The following is a 10926-nucleotide window of genomic DNA, read 5'->3' as shown; positions in this document are numbered from 1 at the left end:
AGCGTTTTCCAGAATGGCTGCATCCTTCGCAGGCCAGGGCTGCGGGCTGCAAAACCAGCTTGTTCCTCTCCATCAAATGCAGTGGAACCGCATGGGCCCTCAGGAGACAGCCTTCACCTAACCATGAGCCTTGCAATTCTCGAGCCCCTCAGATTCAGACAGAGCCTGGGGCTTAGCAGATGTTATAGATCACTGGCCCAAAGCCCTCATCGCTGGGAAGAAAACAGGCTTGGAGAGCCGAGCTGACTTGTCCCGCCTCACCCAGTTGGGAAGCGGCACAGGTACCAGAACGGGTCTCAAACTCCAGCCACTGTTCTCACATAGCCCATCGCCTCTCTCTCAGGATTATCTGCATCCATGCGTCTGTGTCCCAGGCTGTCCATCTCCCAACTCAAAAAGCCACAGTTCCCATGACAGGAACAAAGGAAGATGTGCCGTGGATATGGAACTGGGAGAGGGAGATGAGTCAATTCCTAATAAAGGTGAAGTAAAAGAAGCCTGAGGCATCGACTTCAGCTCAGTCTTCCTGACACCTGCGCCCCAACCTGCATTCCAGTCTCATCTCCCACTTAGCCTCGACCATCCCCCGCATTCCTCTGCCCAGTGCAGTAAAAACAGCATGCAATTAGCTTCTTCCACCCTGAGGCTGCCCGGGGCCAGAATGTGTGCTCCAGTGGTATTGCACGGAGCTCTGCCTGTATTCTGGGCATGTGCTAAACACTTTACTTTCAGCTTTGTGGAGTGGCAGTATCATAGCCAAGGAGGTTTATCCGAGGCACGATCATTGCTAATTAAACATCTTACTTTCCTAAAGTGATATAAGCCTCATACGATCTGGAGAGGTTAAGTACTGCATATTATCATTAACCCATTTTACGGATGAGAAAACAAAAACCTTATTTCCCTGGCATCCTCCTTAAGGTAGACGCAGCTTCGTTACGTGGTCCTCTTCTCTGGAGGTTGACCTGCCCGTGTCCACGTTCCCCAGTGAGCTCCAGGCTCCTTGAGGAAGGGCCGTGTCTGGTTCTCCTTCGTACCCTGGGTGGCCCCTGGCTCTACATCTTGCACCCTCACCACTGTCTTCTGCCTTCTCTCCACCTGCCACCAGATGGTCGTCCTCAGAATCAGTCGTGATCCTGTCCCTCACCTGTCCGAACTCTTGCTGCTTTTTTCTGTTGCCCAAATTCCCAAACACAGCATTCAAGACCTCCAGATTCCGGCCTCAGCTAGCCTTCCAGTTTCTTCTCCCACTAAAAGGGAGGAGGCTCTTTAAAATCAACTATGACCTTCAAGTCATGTTCCCCCTCAAGTCTTTACTTTTGCTTCTCCTCGTGTCTGGAGTCAATCTACTTTCCGCCTGTCATAATATTTGATGGCTCAGATGTCATGTAGTCTATTCTGATCCGGCCCCCACCTCTCAAGTCATAATCGCGTCCTCCCTTGGGGTCCCTTTGCCTCAGGTTAGTGCTTTAATTTGGCATCTGATTTCGCCTGATTTTTGTTATTTATATACAAATACAGACCTCAGGTTCTTTCTTTGAGGGCAAGAACCTCACTTTATTTATTCGTATGTTCATTTCATACTTAGCATGGTGAATAGTTGGCAGATGATAACACAAACAAGGTGAATGATGTTTAGAGTTTGTTGATCCTTACTATATCATATGTGCCAGCACTGAGCTAGGCGTTTTATAAGCAAAGCCTCATTCAGTCTTTTTGACAACTCCGTGACGTGCTGTTATTAATCTCATTTTACTGATAAAGAAACTGAGGCAATTGTGGAAATTAAGTCACTGGCCTAACATGACACAGCTGTTAAGTAGTGGAGTCAGGATTCAAACCTGACAGCCTGACTTCTAAAACCACACTAAACCTACTCTATTCAGAGGGTGAATAAATGCACGAATGACTAGTGAGATTCACCGTACTATAATTTTTCCTTCTGTGTCTCATAAACATGGTTAAGATCAAACGTCTGCCCCTTGGGCAATCTACAACGTACAGTGCAGAAGAAGCAGATTACTAGTGTTCTGCTTTACCCACACAACCCCTCCTACACTTCTCCAAACCCACACTTCCCTGTATCCCCCCAAAAGGCCACTCAACTCAAAAAAAAAGAAAAAATGGCATGGACTTAGCCTTGCCATGTTCAGTAGCTAAAACTTAATTATACAACATGCACAAGCTGCAGACTATACCTTTGCACTTACATTAAACACACGTGAGAACTTTTTATTTAACCACTGGAGCCTTCACATCTCCAGGCTACTTGCTCCATCTGCAAAATCAGAATTGCTGGACCCCTCCCAATGTGTTCACGCCACTGCCCCCAGCTCTCGCTTTCACATTCCCAAAGATCTTCCAAACTGCCTCGATTCGTTGGTGTTTTTAAGTGTTTTTATTTACTCTACCTGATAGCACGATCCACAAAACTCAGGCATATCCAACCCTTCTGCTCTTGGAGACACACTTCATATGGAGGTCTATGGGAAAGGGATCTAGCCCAGGTGTCCTTCTTCCTTGCTACAGAATGAGTAGAACTACTGCAGCCCTGCCATGACCCACGAGGACAGGGCTGCAGACCCACAAAGATAAACAAGCTGGCCGAGATATGGACGAACGGCAGCCACGGACGGGGCTGGGCGCTGGCCCTGAGGTTCCCATGACTTCATTAACCTCTGAAGCATTGTTCTTCCCCCGTCACCAGGGCGTTTTGATAACATTTACACACTCGGCGCACAGCCGGGATTGTACCTACCATCAGCCTCCGTGCAGCATGGAGATAGTACTCAGAGAGGGCTAGCCTGCAGCAAGGCTGGCTGCAGGGGCCGAAGACGAAACCCAACCTTCCCACCTCCCACAATCACAAACATTTCTGGGCAAGGCCACGTGGGAATTCCTGACTTCTCAAGTTGGAAGGAATCCTGACCATCATGGAGCTCAGGGGCTTGGAAAAACTCCGGGTCTAGACCATCCTGGAGCGTGAGGGCTTCTCCCCTGACTCCTCTTCCTTCATCGCGGAGCCGGTTTGTGTATTTCCAGATGCAGCTCCGTGTGCGTGTGCGTGTGCGTGTGCGTGTGCGTGTGCGTGTGTGTGCAGTTCTGGCCTCCCCACCACACTCAACGCTCCACGAGGCCACAGGCCACATCTCCGGTTCACTCTTAACTCCCCCTGGCCTGGCCACAGTAGCTTCTCAGTAAATCCTGGTCGAATAAATGAATCGAGCTCCAGAGATCATTTGACAAGCAAAAAGTTGTATTTCTAATTTTCGTTCTACCGTCAACTAGCTTACGATATCAGAAAACTCTCCAAGTGTTAGTTTCCTTATCTTCAAAATGCGGGGCAATGCCTGACTTAACTCCTTTTCAAAGATGATTCGAAACTCTGGAGGTAAAAATGGTCGAAGAGCTGTGAAAAATACAGTGCTCTTTGTCATGATTACATTACTTATTACTTATTATTTAATCAGACTTTCCAGGACCTCGCACAGGTTCGTATCAAATACTGGCCATGGCAAATCATTTCAATTCCAGGAATGAACACTTCACGTTATATCACGGAGCGCCTCAAGGCTGGTTTATTAAACCTTCGAACCATTAGGGGACAATATATGGGGCCTCCTCTGTGTTGTTTTTAGTGGAGCCCTGTGACGGTCCCCTAGACCCTGAGATAGTGACAGAGGTAGGAGGGCGTGAGGGTCAAGGCCCAGAGGTTTGTCCCTCTGCCCTGAGGCGGGGCTGCTCCTAGTTGGCTGTGAATGAGGCAGCTCTATGCCTCCCTTCACAGTGAGTACCAGAAGAGTGAGCTGCTCAGCTCCCTTCACCTCTCAGGAAGGACCTAGCAGTCGCTGTGGCCAAGGAGACCGTGAACCTACAGGGTAAAATAGTTCAGACTTTCAGAGAAAGCCGGGGCCCAAGGCTAGGCAGACCATCTCCCTGGGGATCATCCCCCACAAGGAGCATCTCCCTTTCACCTTTGGATGACTGAAGGGGCCTTTCCAACAGCAGCCACCTCCTACAGGATCTGCAGCTGTGGAGTGTTGCATATATATATATATAGGCACAGTCTCCTAGGCATCCCCTGAACCCCAAATCCCAGGTCTCCACACTGAGGACCACTTCCAAACTCAGTCTCCTCAATGTCCGCCATGACTCAGAGTGTTTCTTTACACTTTTGAAACTGGAAATCCACAGAGGCAGTGAGGTTTTACTTGGGATGCACTGAACACATAGGGCTTCCTTGGGCTAAGGAAAGGCAGCCAGCCTAGAACTGCTCAGATTTCTAAGCAGTTCTAAGCTTGGAAAGTCATTGACTTCTTCATGCAGCAGGTGCATCTAATAATCATATAGTTAAGGTTTGCTGGGCACTTAACTTTATACCAGGCCCTGTTTGAAGTGCTTTGCAAGCATTATCTTATTATTTTCACCATGAACCTGTGAGGAAGGTACTATTGTCTTTCTATTTCACAGATAAGGAAACAACCTAAATAACTTTCCTAGAGGCCTACACCTTGGGCCTCAACACACCCCGCCCCACACCCTGACGGTGCACGCTCTCATCTGTGCCGTCATAGCTGTTTGGAAGACATACACGTTTCCAGTGAAAGGTTTTTTCCACCTGAATCCTCCATTCTTCAAGGATCAGCTCAAAAGTGCCGCATCTGTGAAGCCTGAATTCTGAGTTTTTCTCCCCTGTGGCATTTTATTCATATTTCCACTGGAGCTCTTGCCATTCTATGATTAGTGGTGACACCTGAGTTTGTCCCACCGCTACCTCTCGCTTTAGAGGGAGGGTCTCACCTTATATCCATTGCTGGCTCCACAGCTCCTAGAAGAAGCTCCACCAATGCTCACTGATTGAAAAAATGATGAACTCTAAGGCGATGGATTCTGTCACAAGCTCTTCTGGGAACCAGGGTGAGCATCTCGCTTAGTTGGGATCCTGGAGGCTAGAGACTTAATGAAAGGGGTGATCCTGGACTTCTGGAAGTCTACGATCTAATTGAGAAGTTATATGTGCACCCTTGAAATATATAGCCTAGGGCTTTACGAAGTAAGGGCAAAAAAAAGTCTATCTAGATATCGATTTTGGACATAGATCAACTTAAAGCATTTTTTGAAATAGGTAGCAATTCAAAGGATTCAAAAAGTCTAAATGGAATATAATGATTATTCTCCTTCTCACCCAATCTCCCAGGCGCTCTCTCTCCTCCACCCACACAACCAACACCATTCCTTCCTTTCATATTCTGTGTCAGTAAAAAAAAACATGTTTTAGCTATAATATATTAAATATATGTCTACATATATCACATGTATATTAGCTATCCAAATATATTAGTTATAGATATTCTAACTTATATATGTAATATATATTATATATGCATTTTTATGAATTGACTTTGGGATATTCGATAATATAAGTCATCAATTAAATTCCAACGTTTAATTAGTCCGCGATGTGCACTTGCTTTGTTAGACACTGGACCCCAAGATGAATGTAACAGAAAACTGGAAACCTGTCCATAGAGACTTTCCACTTAGGATGGGTTGAGACAGGTCCTTTTTTAGGTAATTCAGCTGCACCCAGGGCTGAGCCATGGCCGGGAGCAGAGAATAGGGAGGTGAGAGAGAGAAGGTAGGTGGATTAAGTTTTAAAGGAGAATTAATTGCTTTCTCTACTTTGCATCCTTGGTAATAAGCATAAAGCGAGTCATTGTAAAGCAGATCATATTTTTTTCCATAAAAATAACGCTGCAGTTGGAGGGTAAATTCTGATGTAAGGCTTTGGCATCCTAAAACAAAAGATATGACTGGCGATGTCATGAGAGAAAAGAACTATAAAACTTTATAATCACTTAAAATAATAAAACTATACTTCTAAGCGTTTTACAAATGTGCATAAATGGACCCATCCTATCGATTATATGAAAGGCCCCAATGACCATTAAAAAAATACAGCATTGCTGCCTCTAAATTTTCTCTACGACTGCTATATTGCTTATGATAAGCATTAATTAAATAATTAATTAACAGTAACTCTCCCTGACCTTCATAGAACTTAGAAAGGCTTTTTGAGAATAATGTGAAGCTATTTCGAGATAATATTTGGAGGCATTTTTGATGTAATAATTTAATAAATTTTAAGATACTTCTTAGGCATCCAGAGCTTATTAATAGAGCTTATCCAAGAAAGTTTGAACCATTGCCTAATTCTTTTCCCAATAAATTTTCTTTGATGGGAACAGAGAGATGTTCAAAATCCCTCCTTTGATCTTAAAGTTGCCTTCGAAATGACAGTTGCTCATTCAGATGGCAAAAATTTTTGAGCACAGACTTTGTGCTAAGACACTGGGGATTAAAGTAAAAAGGAATAAGACATGGTATGTTCTACCTGGCAGAACTCCTAGTGGGCTGGCCAGTTTTTATTAACAGCTACCTTCATGGAGGTTTATTAAGTGCCATGGTAAGCATTAGATACCCATCGATTTATTTAATCTTCACATTAGAAGGAAGATACATCTTTTGTATCTTTTGAGGAGGAGGAAATACTTCAAACCTAACCAGGCATTACGGATTGAATTGCGATTCCCAAAAAGATAACGCTGAAGTTCTAACCCCCGGATCTGAGAAGCCATCCTTCTTTGGAAATTGGATCATAGCAGATGTAATTGGGTAAATTAAGACGAGTTTATAATGGAGGAAAATGAACCTCTAATCTCATATGACTGGCGTCCTTATATAGAAGAGGAGAAAGACAGAGAGGAGAATGCCACGTGAGGACAGACACACGGGGCAAGGCCGCCATGTGAAGATGGAGACCGAGATTGGGGTGATGTGTCTTAAGGCCAAGGACTGCTGGCTGTCACCAGAAGCTAGTTGAGAGGCATGAAACAAGGTCTCTCTAGAGCCCCAAGAAAGGTTCAACATTGCCAACACCCCGATTTCAGACTGCCTCCGGAACTACGCTACAACAAATTTCCGTTATTTTAAGCCACCCAGTTTGCAGTTAGAGCAGAAAATGAAGACTCCAAGTCACACAGCTGGTGCGGTGGAGCCAGGCCGGGTCTGCCTCCAGAGCCCGCTCTCTGCAGGCTGCCTTGACATCAGGGAGGAGCAGCTTCCTCCACCCGCAGGTGGGATGGGAAGGCTTCTCAGAAGAGGGAACTTTGAGCTGGATCTCGATGGTTAAGTAGGAATTTGCCAGGGCCAAAGTGTCGGGGTGGCAGGGCATGCTGGGCAGAAGGATCAGAACGTGGGAGGTGAGAACTGGTGGCACATGAGGCAGCTGGGTGATGACGGAAGGCTTGTGTTGCTGGTGGAGGTGGTGGTAGTTTTCGCTCCAGAAGGGATTCTTTGTGAAGCGAGGACAGTCCCCATTGCTTACCTTTCCCCTCTCCAACTTCCTTGGTGGTGTTGAGGCAAAGGTCCTTTTCTGACACCTGCTCCAGCCCCACCAGCTCTCCTAGGCCCATTCTTCTGTCCTTGGAGCTCTGCCCTCACGGTCCCCATGGCTGACCCCTCTGGTCTCTAGAGAAGCCTCAGAGACAGCCACCCGCCGCCTGCCAGAGGCTTCCTCATCATCACTCCGTTTTCATCATGGCAACTTTAGTAGCTGAAACCATCTCATTAGCGTTTGTATATTCTTTGTTATCTGCTCCTGCCCCGCTCGGCTTGAAGTCCGTGGGAGCAGGGACCTGATCTGGCTTGTCCCCAGATTCGAGGGTCATGTCTGGGACTTAAGAATGGCTTCTATAAAGATTTGTCGAATGATCATAGGAAGAACTTTCTATCAGTGAAGGCAATGTAAAAAATAAAATGGTTGGCCCCGGAGTGCCTATCACTGAAGGGGTTGGGGTGGGGGTGTACAGGTGGGTCTCCAGGCACGAAGGCCATTAGACAAAGAGCCCTGGGATTCTGCTCGTGGCTCTGGGCGTAGCAGGTCCCTACATGAAGCTGGATGGCATCTCCACAATGACATGAGTCTGTCAGAGGGAGGCCTTTCCCTGCATGAGAGTCCAGGGGCCCCCAGTCAGGGAACTCATCCTGAAGAATGAGAGAATCACACACATCACTTAGGTTCTAGAACAAAGAGCCAGGCTGCGGCGGCCAGAAGCCTGTCAAGGGCAGAGCAGCACTGTAGACCGTGCATCAACAGCACCGAGTGGCAGCCGTCACGGCAGGGACCTGGAGGGCCACTGTGCCGATAGACAGGTAAGCCCTCGTCTGGGCATGGCCTGCCCAGAATATGGGAGCCCCCTTTCCTAATTAGCACACAGGTGCCATCTGGGCCAGAACCAGGCAAGGGGACACAATGTTGGTGGTCGGGTTCTTACACGGCACACTCCCCAGTTCTGGGCTGGGCTCCAGGAAGGCAGAGCTCAGGGAGCCCGGAAAATACCGGCCAGTTAACAGTCTCTGTTGCCCATTTTTATTCCCGGACTGGTTGTGTCTGAGAAAGCAGAGTAGCGGATGTTCCTCGGATTATCGAATTATCCTTCCTTCCCCTGAAAGCGTCCTAGGCACTTCCTGACGCCTCCTTAACGTGTGGTCAGAACAGTTGGCACTCCAGGGGTGAGCCAGAGAGGAAAGCTTCTGGTAGAGCTAGATCTACGGGATTTGGTGAGACCTGAGAGCTGGCTTGTCCTTTCTGGTACCCACCCCCAGAGAACTGGGCCGGCTGAGGGAGTCCCTTCCCTACCTTCGGGGAGGCACAAAGGACACACGGGAGAACGTGCAACCCCCCTCCCCCTCCATACTGAAGGGATGTTCAGAGTCCTGTGGTCTGCAGTTATCTGTGCAGACGGAGTTGGGGTTGGTGGGTTGGGGTGGTTGGGAGGAGGAGTCTTTTAGCCAGTGACCAAACAAATATCCACATCTTGTTCAGAGAGAGGTGTAACATTAAAGGGTGTTTTGGAGAAAGTGCTGATGATGGTGGAGCATCTTTCCCTTCTGCGACAGGCACGTGTTAGATGTAGATGCCTCACATAAGAGAAATCATTTAATTCCTATAACAGTTATCTGGGCACGGGCAGTGATGCTTGAAGTGGCCCACACTGCTCCACAGCGCAGGGGACCGAAGCAGAAGACTGCGGAGGGACACAGCAGACCCATCCATGAGGACACATGTCATGGGTACCTTGTTTTTTTTCATCATTGACTCCTCAGGGCTTACCTCAGTGTCTAGAGCATAGTAGGTGCTCAATGAACATCTGTGGCATGAATGAAGACAATGACAACCTGCCAGCATAACATGGCTTATGTCATAAGAGCATCTCCAGGTGCTCAGATCATCTGGTCCTCATGGTGACTTTGTGAGGAGGGATGAGAGCAGGTGTTCTTGCATGTAGTTACTGCAGTTGTTGTTGTTGCTGTTGTTGTTATGATTATTCTCCTTTTGTAGAGGAAAAATTTGACAGGGAGCTCAGAGTTCACTTTTCCCCAGGACCAGAAGACCCCAAGATTCAGCCTAAGTTTTCTGATTCCACATCCCAGGTTCTTCCCAGGTAAGGGAAGTGAGCCGAATACACACACACACACACACACACACACACACACACACACACACCCCACGACCCCATTCTAATCAAGAAGCTCTGGACTTACTTCAGACTCTGTGCTCGCTCCCTCCTGCCTCCTCCTCACTCACATTTCCCATCTACTCAAAGATAACCGTCTTTACCCCCTTGGGAGAAGGTGACCTCCAGTGCCACCTCTCGCCATCCCTGCAGCGCTTCCCGCTGAGATGAATACCCTGGGGAACGTCCTGGGCTCCCCAATTAATCATCCCAAATTAACCCTGGCAAACAACTCGGCCATACCTGGTTTCAGTGAAACCGCCACCTGCGGGCAATACTGTCAGGCTCAGAGGACTCAGTGAAATACAGTGTATGGACTCGCTCTGCAAATTTCGAGGTCTACGTGAATATTAATTAGTGTCTCCTGAGCTCCACCTCCCTGAAATGCCTCTGTATAGCTTCTAGAAACGTCCGGGGCTTCCACATCTCACCCTGAGGGGAGGAAAAATCTAACAGTGTTCATCCCTGTCCTTCGGGGAGGAGGAAGTGCTGGGACAGAGCTCCATGTAAAGGGGGGTCATGGGGAAGAGGGGGGACGCTGTGTTTCCAGGGAGCAGGAGAAGGGGTAGGGGTCTTAGCTCCGAAATAAACTTGCATGAGGCAGACTTTTATTCTAGGTGAACTTTGACTAGAAGGGGGAAGTTATCTGGTTCAACAATAATTTATTAAATTTCTATTATGTTCTCTGAAGGTACCACAGGAATACTTGGAGCAGGTACAGGGGTACCTCACTGTTCCAGATCTTATCTTTCTAACAGCTCATCCTGCTGGAATAGAGTCAAGAAATAGGGAGGAAGGAAAAAGCCATGGATTAGGGAGAAATATGCCACAAAGCACATACATAAAAGCATGGGCCTATTTTACACTGGGCCTGGGAACTCTTAATTCACATACAGTCCTAGCAGGTTAAGAAGTCACAAACTTGAAAGAGAGAGTTGCTACTATGCATGAGTCTGTAAACAGTAATCTAAAAATTAGCCTAAAAGCAAGGTAGGAGATAAGGAAACCTACCCAAAACGGTTATGAGAACTAGAAATCAGCTGTGATTTAGTGTGTGAGACAAACGGCATTAAGCACCTCCATGGCTTTTGTATTGACATCGCCGTATGACCACATGGTACAAACACAAGTTACGGAACCACAGATCACGAGAATTAAGATGAACACTTCATGCTGTCAGGCCAACATCTGAGAACCAGAGAGGTGAAGGAACTTGCTCAAGGTCGCGCAGCTAGCCAGGCAGAGTGAGGAATGGCACCCAGATCTCCTGGGGCTACCTCGCCCGAGGCTGCTCGCACAGGACTCCTAACTGAGACCTTGAGTTCTCAAGAAAACCTCAAATTTTGGT

At 47.4% G+C, this 10926-nt stretch overlaps 1 non-coding gene across 1 annotated transcript; it reads left to right on the top strand.

Annotated features, from left to right (window-relative positions):
- Nucleotides 1–730: 730 nt before the first annotated feature.
- Nucleotides 731–868, top strand: LOC112478835. Its single transcript, XR_003045966.1, has one exon. It is a non-coding gene; the product is annotated as a U4 spliceosomal RNA (small nuclear RNA).
- The last annotated feature ends 10058 nt before the right edge of the window (nt 869–10926 follow it).

This window comes from Pteropus alecto, unplaced genomic scaffold (genome assembly GCF_000325575.1).
Source record: "Pteropus alecto unplaced genomic scaffold, ASM32557v1 scaffold22, whole genome shotgun sequence".
NCBI classification, from domain to species: Eukaryota; Metazoa; Chordata; class Mammalia; order Chiroptera; family Pteropodidae; genus Pteropus; species Pteropus alecto.
This window is presented reverse-complemented; position numbering and strand designations above follow the sequence as displayed.